This window comes from Ambystoma mexicanum, chromosome 12, assembly GCF_040938575.1.
Source record: "Ambystoma mexicanum isolate Mex_15411 chromosome 12, UKY_AmexF1_1, whole genome shotgun sequence".
NCBI lineage: Eukaryota > Metazoa > Chordata > Amphibia > Caudata > Ambystomatidae > Ambystoma > Ambystoma mexicanum.
Genome location: NC_090936.1, coordinates 61,379,944 through 61,391,221, shown reverse-complemented (window position 1 = coordinate 61,391,221; position 11,278 = coordinate 61,379,944).

The window sequence follows — 11,278 nt, the reverse complement described above, 5'->3', positions numbered from 1 at the left end:
AGGGCCAGGACCAACGTCCCAAGAGCCTCCACCTCAGGTGCAAGGATCAAGACACGGCAGCAGCAGGAATCAAGTGGCAGCACACTGGAGGGGACTGCAACAGGCACCCCAGCAGCCAGCAAGTCCACAACCCCAGCACCACAGGTCCCCCCAAAGAACGTATCTGATGGCACTGCCTCTGGTGGTAGCAGCACCATAGGTGACACAGCTGTCATGCCAGCATGCTCCGACACGGAAAACAGTGCTGGCGACGTAGGTACCATCCATGACCTTTCCCAATCCCCCTGCATGTTCCATCCCCTACACCATGACGAAACCACGCAGGGGCACCCTGAAGACGACGACTGGCCAACCCCCACAAGTCCTGTGCCAAGGCAACATGTGTTGAGCAGCCCCCCTGTCACACCACCGCAAATGTCCATGGCCCAGCAGAGGCAACAGTCCCTCGACCTGCTGATCGAGCAACAGCAGGAAGCGTCCACGCTACTCAAGGACCATGCAAATGAATGCGGGGGTTCCAGGGCAGCCATGGAAACATCCACCGAGACACTCAGGGCACAAATAGAGAAAAGTAGTGAGAGCCTCAGGGGAGAAATGGAGAGAAGCACCGAGAGCCTGAGAGCACAAATGGAGAAAAGCACCGAGAGCCTGAGGGGGGAACTGCATGCGACGTCCAAAGACGTTTGTGCTGAACTTGCTGCTGTGCGCCGTGTGCTCTCGGAGCTCTCACAAACCCTCAGAGACATGCATGGACGCGAGCAGGCAGAGACATCATCCGTGGCAAGTTCCGTCCAGGGCAGCCCCCAACGCAGATCTGGCAGGAACCTGCGCTCCACGGGCAGGGGTGCCCCTGATACCCGTAGAGGGGGCTTGCAATAGCGTCTACCCACGGACAGCATGCATATTTGGACACTGGTGTTGGGGGGGGAGGTAGTAGGGTGGAGGGGGTGTGTTGGGCTTCACTGGGTGGCGGGTCCATAGGGTGTATAAATCAAATCACATTAACAATACAGCACCTCATTATCATCCAATTACATGTGTGGACATTGATATTTGCGTACGAGGCCTTCATAGGCGTACAGTCCACAATGTGCCTGTACTACACACACACAGTGCCACAGGTCCCCTTTCCGTGTAATAGGCACCATGCGTGGTTGCTAGAAGCATGCATCTATGATGCTCTGTCGGATTGCACGTACATCCTGTGCCTCATGGACTCCTTGAGGTGCCTCCACATCCCCACCCTCATCATCATCATCATCTTCAGGTGCATGCAGTACAGCGTCAGGGGGCATGGGCACATTCCTACGTATGCACATGTTGTGCAGCATGACACATGCCATGACCATCTTAGAAACCTTCTCATGGCTGTACATGAGTGCCCCGCCAGACCTGCTGAGGCTGCGGAAACGAGCCTTCAGTAGGCCGAATGCCTGTTCAATGACCACACGGGTACGTGAGTGGGCATGGTTGTAGTCCTCCTCATGCTCGTTCTGTGGGTTCCGGATTGGTGTAAGGAGCCATCTCTTCAGTGGATACCCGGCATCACCTGTATGAGACGAATAAAGGGTGTCAGTGGAATGATAGTGCTAAGTAGCCCCCCCCCCCCCCCTGCAAGGTCATTGACGCATCAAATGGGCCACGATGTCATGCATGGAATGAGACTCACCGAGTAGCCAGGATCTGTGCCCTGCGTGTCGCTCCATGTAGCGTGGTATTCTTGTGTTCCTCAGGACCATAGAATCATGGGTAGATCCTGGAAATCTGGCACAACAATGCGTAAATATCTTGTTGGAGTCACACACCATTTGCACATTGATTGAATGAAATTGCTTCCGGTTGCGGTACTGGACCTCCATGGCATGTGGGACAACCAATTCAACATGGGTGCAGTCGATGGCACCAATGCAACCCGGGATGCCGCCAAGTGCATGGAATCCCACTTTAGCGTTGGTAATCTCCTGGTACGTGCGTGGTAGTGTGATGTGGTCGTCGGCGTGCTTCAGGAGGGCATCGTGCACTTGGAAGAGTGTCCGTGAGAACAGTGGCTGTGAAATGCCATGCAACTGTCCCACTGTGTGCTGGTAGGTGCCTGTGGCCAGGAAGTGGAGTGCAGACACCACCTTCAGTAGGGGTGGGATGGCGGTTGGGCTATCTATCATGCTCACGAGGTCAGCATGTGTCATGTCCACAATGGCGATTATGGTGTCCCGGTCCAAACGGTAGAGGGTGTGGATCTGCTCAGCAGTGAGGTTGAACGGATCGGCTCGGAGGCGTGGGATTGCGGGCCGCCTGCGTGGTGGTAGTGGCAGTGCTTGTGGGCCTTGCTGACCCTGCCTTGCCCTCCTCCTCCTCCTTCTCCTCCGTCTCCCCTGTGCGCCCGGTTGTTGTACCTGTTGTTGTTCGTCGTCTTCTTGTAGTTGTAGCACTTGCAGTGCTATCTGGTACCCCAGGCCCAACATCGCTAGTCCTGCCGGTAGCATTTTGGAGTGGGAGTGGTTGTGGGAGGGGTTTGGGTCTGCAATATATGTGCTGTCGGCCTGTATGGCCTCCACCTGTGCTGATTGAATGAATCTGTGGCAGATGCAATCCCTTCTGGCCGAGCACGTCCCGCACGTAAGGCTGCATTTGGCCGCATGGCATCTTGGGATTTGAATCATGTGTCAAATCCCGATGGCAGTGTGATGTACTTTGACTGATTTTCATGCTATGCTCCCATTGTTACACATGCTATGATTGCAGCCGCTTACATACCTGTGAAGAGTCAGTGGTATGTAGGGCTCGATCGATGGCCGACCCTCATGCAGCACAGTAACGTACTTCACCGACGGGCGTGGCGTGCCATTTGTGATTGCAGCCAGTTAGCATCATGACACACAGCCGCACTACATTGATGTAATTGTGAATGCAAGCGTTCACAGAAGCCTTTTCGACGTAATGTTGCAAGTGAGGAATTCGAAGGCCAGCATTTTGGGTTTTGAAGTAGCGGCGAGGATACGCCCACAGGTCTGGCTGGAAATGTAACGTTCTATTGTAGAATGTCCTTGGGACATGGCCCATAACGAGCAGGCAATGAATGATATGAATTGAATGGGATGCGCAACAGCGTAGTGGACGATAAGGCAGGACGTTCCCAAATCCATCTTGCTTCACAACACTACAGATCCGGCCAGGGGCACAGTGGTTTTTGCGGACTGCATTACGCACAGACGCGATGGAAGTTTCACATATTATGTGAGTGAATATTCATGCGTTTTCATTGCGGGATGAGGGAATGATGAATGGATGCATGGACTGATGATTCCGTTTAGGGTCTGCCATGTACATGGGTTTTTTGATTCACTCCCCTTCCCCTGCGTTATGTGATGCAAGGCTGCCATAGTGGGACATACGTCTATCTGCCCTTGTCGGATCCTCCCTGTCTCGACGCGCCTTCATACACTTGTGTCTAGGCACGTTACTAATCCCATGTCATGGGTTCTATCTTGACGGACGCATGCACAGTAACCGACGTTGACAATGGTGTATTTAGCTCGATTGGTTTCGTTATGATTCGATACTGATTTAGGGGTGTGTATATTCCTTTGGAGTGGGCTAGCATGCATATGGGTGTGGATTTGGTGTGTTGAATGAAGATTGTAATGCATCATGAGTCCCGTAATGCAATCGGTTAATTTGTGTTTCTTTTGGGTGACAGGTATCTCCTGCCCTATTGCAGATGCCATCTCTACGCCACTCCTCCAGATGGTTTTTACTCTCGACTCCTGCAGCTTCGGGTGAATCAGTGGAGCACCATTTCGATCTTATGGGACGATCGCCAATGGGCCACATGCCCTTACGCTGTACTGGTGGCTAGGTGCAACATTTCGGCCTTTCAGCTCGACTAGTGCCTGCCTCATGGGACGGACCTGCGGTTCTTGCCGCTTCCATGTTGCCTTTTGGAACGTTGATGTAGGCCCTGTGTGCCATGATGGTACAGGGCGTCACACAAGTGGAAGCCGGTCAATTATTGCAGATGCAGCCCTCGGTGATGATGGTTGTTTTGGTGGTATTTTGCAAATTGCTGTGGGGCCTTTGTCATTTGGATGTGCATTTAAATTGTATTCCGATATTTGTCGTGTTGCGTTGTTCTTTGCAGGTGATGTGGCGATTTTCGCTTTGTGGCGGTATGTATTGCGTGATGATCTGCATTGTGTTCCGCCTTCTGAGTTGAGTTGTGTGGTACAGTACTGGCCGCGTTTGCCTACGTAGCACAGTATGGTCACGGATAGGGGCTGCCATTGTGACTGTTTACATGATGTGCTGTTCAGGGGCGGGGGATTGGCTTTTGGCCGACTGGTGCCTGTCAGCCAGGTCGATTGGTGGAATGATGGGTTGTTCAGAATGTGGCTGGTCACAGGTGACTGTGTTTGCGTGCGTTTGTTGGAGGGGGACTGGGGTCATGTCCATTGGAATTGCTTCTGTATTGATGCCATCTGTGCCCTGCAGCTCCCATCGGCCCCTCTTGGGATGAGCCTGGCTGCTCAGTCACTCTGCCGACTTGTGTGGTACATGCTTCTGCTGATGGTTGGTTTGTTTACTGGCATGAGTACAGGGCTGGTGCAATCCCCCTCAGGATGCTGTTTTGGATGTTGCCTTGCGCTGGTGGCAAGCGATGGGGGACTACTGTTGTTTTGTGTCATGTGTTCTTGATTTTCAGTTTGATGTATTGTACCTTCACATGCCTGTGCTGCGTCAGTACGGCTATGGTGACATGCCGTACATGGATGCCCACTCACGGGGCGCTTTGAGCCCCTGCATGCTTTTCTACGTTGGCATGCATGGGTGGATTGTGGATTTCACTGGTTGCATAGTGTGAGTACATTGCGCCTGCCAGGAGTTGTGCAATGAGGCCAGGGAGTGGAGTACAGGCACTCAGTGGGCCATTTACGGTTGGTTCGCGTTGCCGTATTTCTCGCCATGGCGGAATGGTACTTTACGACGTGCTTGATGGCGTTCAGTACATGTCCGCTAGGGTCAGAATTCGCGTACCGTTGCGCCATGGCGGTGATTCCGGTTTTGCAAGGCGCGCGTGCGCGTACTTGGTGCAGTTAGCGTTGCCGTTCACTGCGGTGTCGCTAATGGCATCGTACTTTACGGTGACGGGTCATGATCGCAACGAGCGGTGTTCGATGGCGGTATTGCATTTCCGCCATCATTTTTCCATTTCCGCAAGGGTCGTAATGAGGCCCAAAGTGTGTGTATTGTGAGCGTGAAGTGCAGTAGTATGGCATAAAAATAATCTAAATTCCAAGAAACAATAAGGTGACTTTGAAGGTCGGTCGCCTGCTTTGAGGAAATATTATCGCATTTAAAAACTACCAAATTCACTGGGAACCTTATATGAGGGAAGGTTGTGGCTGCAGAAGACGAGTGTTGAAGTCCCAAACTTCTGCGGTTGAGCTATCCGCAGTAAGCAAACCCTGACATCCCACAAAAGCACCGCCTACCTCTTAAGCAACAGTACTTAGGCACATTCTCAAGGCCGTATACGTTCAAATGGGCATCTGTCACGTTGGCAATGATGTTCCGGGGCAAGGGGGCGGGATGGGGCGTGGGCGGGAAGGGAGGTGACGTAGGGAAAGCAGTGTTGTCAACTTGGCGACGACAAATCACGGCCCCCTGGCGACTTTGTGCTTTAATAGCGGCTAGCGAGAAATCTAGCTACTTTTTTCTATTAGTTTTGAGACTTGTATCATTTAAGCAGGTCACCAAACCAATAGAAAAAAGTAGCTAGATTTCTCGCTAGCCATGCGGCTAGTAGCTTTGACCATTGTTTCTGAATAAATATTCTCTAAACTGCACAACTTGCATCACATTTCATCAAAAACTCCCGCTTGCGTACTATTCAAAAAGTCTAAAGGGTGAAGAGCCATTTGCAACTATGGGCCGTGGGTGCCCGAGACAATTTTATGCCCCAGTCCAACCGGTGCGCTGACCTAGCAGGGGATTCTGCAGTTCAGAAGTAAGTGGGGTGCTGGGGTGCTTTGGCAGAGCCGTGCATTGTGTCAGTACTGGAACTGTTGCTCTGCTTCATGTCAGGGGCGAGGTGCATTAGTAGGGCTGCACGTGAGTCCCAGTACGGAAACAGAAGAGAACGCTTCAGGTCAGGATTAATGTGCACTGGCATGCCTGCTTCTGTGAGCCACAGGATTCACCCATCACTGGGTACTGCAGGCCAGCAATGAAGTTCAATAGTGGAGGTGTCTGTGTGCCAAAATGCTAAACTGGCACAGTGTGCTGTAGTTCACTATTGATGCACATTCAGGGGGCGTTGCTTATTCTGTAATATTGGGCCGGGTGTGATTGTGAGAGTTCTCAAAACGCAATGGTGCAGATCCAGGTAAAAAAGGACAGCATGATGAGTCAGGAGCCGGTCTATGGGTATGCAGGGATAAAATCGTGGCAAAAATGTCACCTATACAAAAATTTGCTGCAAAAATGCTGTGGTTTGACCTGGTAAAGGTGTGCCCCATTATACCATTTAAGGGGAGCGGGGGTTGCGGGGATGTCCCCAGCTTCCCTTAAATGGTATATTGGGTCCGGGGTTACGGGGGCGTCCCCCTCATCCTTTACATGGATTGCGGTGCAAAAACCACAGCATTTTTGCTGCAATATTTTGTAACCACAGCAATTTTTGCTATGATTTTATCACATGGAACCGGTCTATGTGCACATGCTGTTACATTGAATAATAGCGATATTCTACTGCAATGGCGGCGCTGTCACCCCTTCCATTATATTGCTCCACGTTTGCGGTACGCATCCCTTATAATTATTCAGTGCCAAACCACTTTGAGGGAAATTGAAAACACTCACATTTCGGGTGTTTAGAGGTTCCCATTGCGTTCAAACTTGTACAGCTATTTAGGGCTGAAATAGTTCCTGGTTTGAAAGCGGACAAGGGCCCTGCAGAGGAATTTGATACGTTTTTACCCTTTTCCGGCAATTCATTAAGAAGAAAAATATAGTTATTACAATTTCTGATAGGTATTTACTTCTGGCTATGACATATTGACATGCATGCTGTAGTGCACTTATGCATTATGTTATGTACTGTCATCAGACCACGCCACACGTACAATTAGGCAGCTAGCTGGCTGAAAAATTGAATGAGAGGCTATAACAACCATGCTCTCGGCAATCACCCATCATGCACATGGCCAATTATGCAAATTAGGCAATGACGTCATTTAGCTACTTCTAGCAACTTTTAGGACAGCCAATAGCTACTTTCCTTACTGAGGAGTTTGCAACACTGGGAAACGGGAAAGGTTCAGTTCCATGCTGTACGTTGAGAAATAAAGACGTGTTGATCCACACTTGTCTCGTCCCGTCATTGCACCGCGAGAGCGCGAGTCTGGGCCAGGCGGACTCTCACCCAGAAGGAACCTGACAGCATCCAACATCATAACACCATTAAGGCATTGTTTACCGACAAGCGCTTGACGTTGTCAATTACTTTTCCTAAAGCCCTTCCCGCAGTGCTAACGAACCTGCGACCTCCAGTTCATAAGTCCCGTCCTCATTAGTGGCAACAAAACCTGCATTGCACTGTGAACAAAGCGCTGCAGTTCCACTCCTCTTATCTTTGCAGCGTTTGTGAAAACAGTCACCGGGCTGTGTTTCAAAGAGGATTCGCTTATTAGGCCTTGAAAGGTCATATTTTAAGGCCCTTTCATGGAAAGCTTCTTATTTTTAATCTACTGTCAGCAAGTCTACTAACTTTCCCAACCATGCGTTGCGCGAGTTGAAGGCTCGGCGATAACAGGCCGACCGCTCAGTCACACAGCGAGCCACTTATTCAGGGAAATTAAAGGGCTTTATTCGTCTCGCAGCTACGAGGTGGCATTAGAGCGGAGAGGGGTCCATCAGGCAAATTAATGTGTTCAGCTCATTTTGTTTTATTTTCTCCGTTTTATTCGAAAGGTTGTGGGGTGGCATGAAATATCATTTTGGTTTGTTTTCGGCTGAGACGGATCTAATGAAAGGCATCCATTGAAATGTTAATAACAAACTTAAATACGTCAAAAAGGGTAGTTAGTGTGCCATCCACCCGTCACTAATGTTCAATAGTTTCTATAGAAACAGGGTCTTCTGCAGGGTGACGTCCACAGGTCGTGTACCAATATACCAAATAACTGGAAATGGCTTCACTGCTGTTGGGATGCAGGCGCAATGCCATAAACGTGAAGTGAAATACATGTAGGGGTCATTTTTACTAACATGAAGATCTGGTCATTTTTAGTGTCCGTATTTGTCACAGCATTTCAAGCCACTTTCGAATTGGAATTAGTTTTGCCACATTTCAGTCAGCAGTTGGCTACCGAGTACGTGGTGGAATGCAGCAAATGATAGTGTGATTGGTTTCTATTTTTTTTTTTTTTTTTTTATTATTTAAAGTGTAGTATTTTTAGTTTCATTTTAAACTTTTATCACACTTTCCAAATCACTTCAATCCGTCTCCTTTCCTTTCTTTTCACCGTGATTGTTTTTTTTTTTTTGCATCCATCTTCTCCTACGTTTTTTTTTTTTTTTTTTTTCCTTTTTTTTTTTTTTTCCTCATTTGATGAAACCGGATGTATTACGGCTTTCCTCTGCTAGTTCATTATCTTTATCTTTGAGGATTTTGTCCAGAAAGTTTATACCCGCACATGAGAATCGTGGATTGTGTCCTTGGATAAAATAGTCCCATCGTTCCTCGTCGTTGCATTGGGTTGTTGTTGACATATACTTTGATAACAAACGCTTTCTGACCATTGAAACGGCGGTGCAGTTCATCAAGAGATGTATCGGAGTCTCTTGTTGCGACTCTATTTGGCAGAACCTGCAGCGCCCCTCATTAATGCCTCTTCCTCCAGTTCTGTTTTTATATTCGTTTGTTGGGTAGACTCCCAACCGGATTTTTAGTAGTGTTGCTCTATGTATTTTTGATGGAAATTTTACTAGGTACTCTGGAAGCATATTTCTTTTTCTATGTTCAACTGCCATGGAGTTTACATTCGATAGCTTCATTTTGGCCTCTCTTGTTGCAATCCAGTCCTGTCTCATGAGCTTTTCTTTTACTTTGCTGGGATTGGTAATCAGTTCTTCTTTCGATGAGTCCAATTTTGTTAGTATTTGAGACCATTCTCTTTTCCAATGGTTAAGGTAGATTGAGCTTTTGTCTACTCCTTTCGTTGCCAATAGTTTATAGCTATCGGCCGGACTGGTTTCACATATTTTCCTCAATAAGCATAATGATTTCCATTTCATTGTAGCTTCGAGTGACTCGAGGCCCAGTTCCGCTCTAATAGCCACTATCGGAGTACACCTTGGAAGCTTCAATACTGGTTTCCAAAACCCACTTTCCAGTTTCGACCATAATTTATGTGATAGATTCAGACCGGCTTCACTTCCGTATGCTAAGGAGGGCAGAACTTTTTGAACATAGAACAATCTTACTGGTACCAGTGAAAATTTTCCATATTTGCCATCCAAAACCCTTCCTTGTGCGCTTAGATTTCTGACTTTTACTTGCAGAGTATCTACCCAACTCTTTTCCACTGTCGAGGAGTTGAGTCCGATTCCTAAGTATTTTATCATCTGTATTTGTTCAAGAGGTTCTCCTGCTATATGCCATTTAAATTTTTTTCTTATGGCGTTGTTCTTGCCGTTTATAGTCAGGATCTTTGATTTTCCCACATTGATTGTCAAATCATTTTTTTGCATGTAGGTTTGTAGGTTGTTTATGAGTCGTTGCAGCCCTATTCTTGTTTCATCTAATAATACTATGTCGTCTGCATAGCATATTATCGCCACTTCCTGGTTGTTAATTTTTGGACTGAAGTGTCTTGTGCCTGAAGTAATTTCTGGAATATCGGCTATGAACAATTTGAACAGTGTTGCTGCAAGCGGACAACCTTGCTTCACTCCCTTGTTGATACTGATGTTGGCCGTCAGATCCCCTCGGTCGTTTACTCTGATTTGGGTAGTCGTGCTTTGATGTAACGCCCTTATTGGGTTCAGTAAGTCCGCAGGACAAGACCAGGATTTTAGCTTTTCCCATAGCTTTCTTCTGTTTACAGAGTCAAATGCTTGACTTAGATCAATAAAAGCCAAGTGTAGTTCTTTTTTAAATTCTATTGCGTTGGTTTTTAGCATGGATATGATAAACAGGTTTAAATCCGTTCCTGTACGCTTTGTGAACCCTGTTTGGCGCGGGTCAATAATGTTATTCGTCTCTGCCCATTTTGTCAGACTTTTCTGTAAATCTGCTGCAAACAGTTTTCCTGTTGTTGCTAATAGCGAGATAGGTCGGTAGTTTGAAGGCAAATCACGTTGACCCTTTTTATATATAGGCACTGTTATACTTTTTGTCCAAGTTTCTGGAATCTTTCTTTGTTGTACAATGCTAGTGAATAAGATGTTTATTATCACTGCCCATGATTTTGGATCTTTCTTCAGATGGATATTCGTCAGCCCGTCAGGGCCTGCAGCGGAGGAATCTTTTAATTTCCGAATTGCAATTTCAATTTCCCCCTCATCCATCATGTTCCTCCAAGGAAGTGTTGATATCTCGTCGGGTAAATCTACGTCGTCAGCATCAGCAGAGAAGACTTCTGTATAATGTTTAATCCAATCTTTCTCAGCAACCCCACATATAAGTCTACTTCTGTGATTCAGGGTACAATTATTTATTAGGTCCCATGTTTCTCTGGTGTTAGACTTTTGTAGGGTGTTTACCATTAATTCCCCTTGTTCTTGGAGTCGTCTTGTTCTAAAGTCTGTAAGCCAATTTTTGTATTTCTTTCGGTGTACTTTGATGTTCCTTTGCTTGTCTATTTTTGAATCTTTTTTGCTTTTTATGCTAGCTCTTATTTCCTTTCTTAGTTGTTTCCTCCTTTCCACTAATTCTCTACTGTAATTATGCTTATGTGTTAATGCATCGGATTTGAGTCCTGACCTTGTTATTTTAAAGGCTTCTAGTAGTATTTCGTAGTTGAGATGTTCTGTCAAATTGTTTTCAGCTTCTACGAAGACCTCTTTCAGCATTAGAATATTTTTCATTGTTAGCTTTATTCGATTTGCCGATGGATTTAAGTCTAGACTTGTGCTGCTCCCATGAGATTTTATATATTTCTCTCTCCTCCATGATGTTTTAAGGATGTTATGGTCGCTGTCATTTTGGTGTAGGATTTCAAAATTTTCTATTTCCAACATCAGGGGCAGCGAGACCCAAATATAATCTATTGTTGTA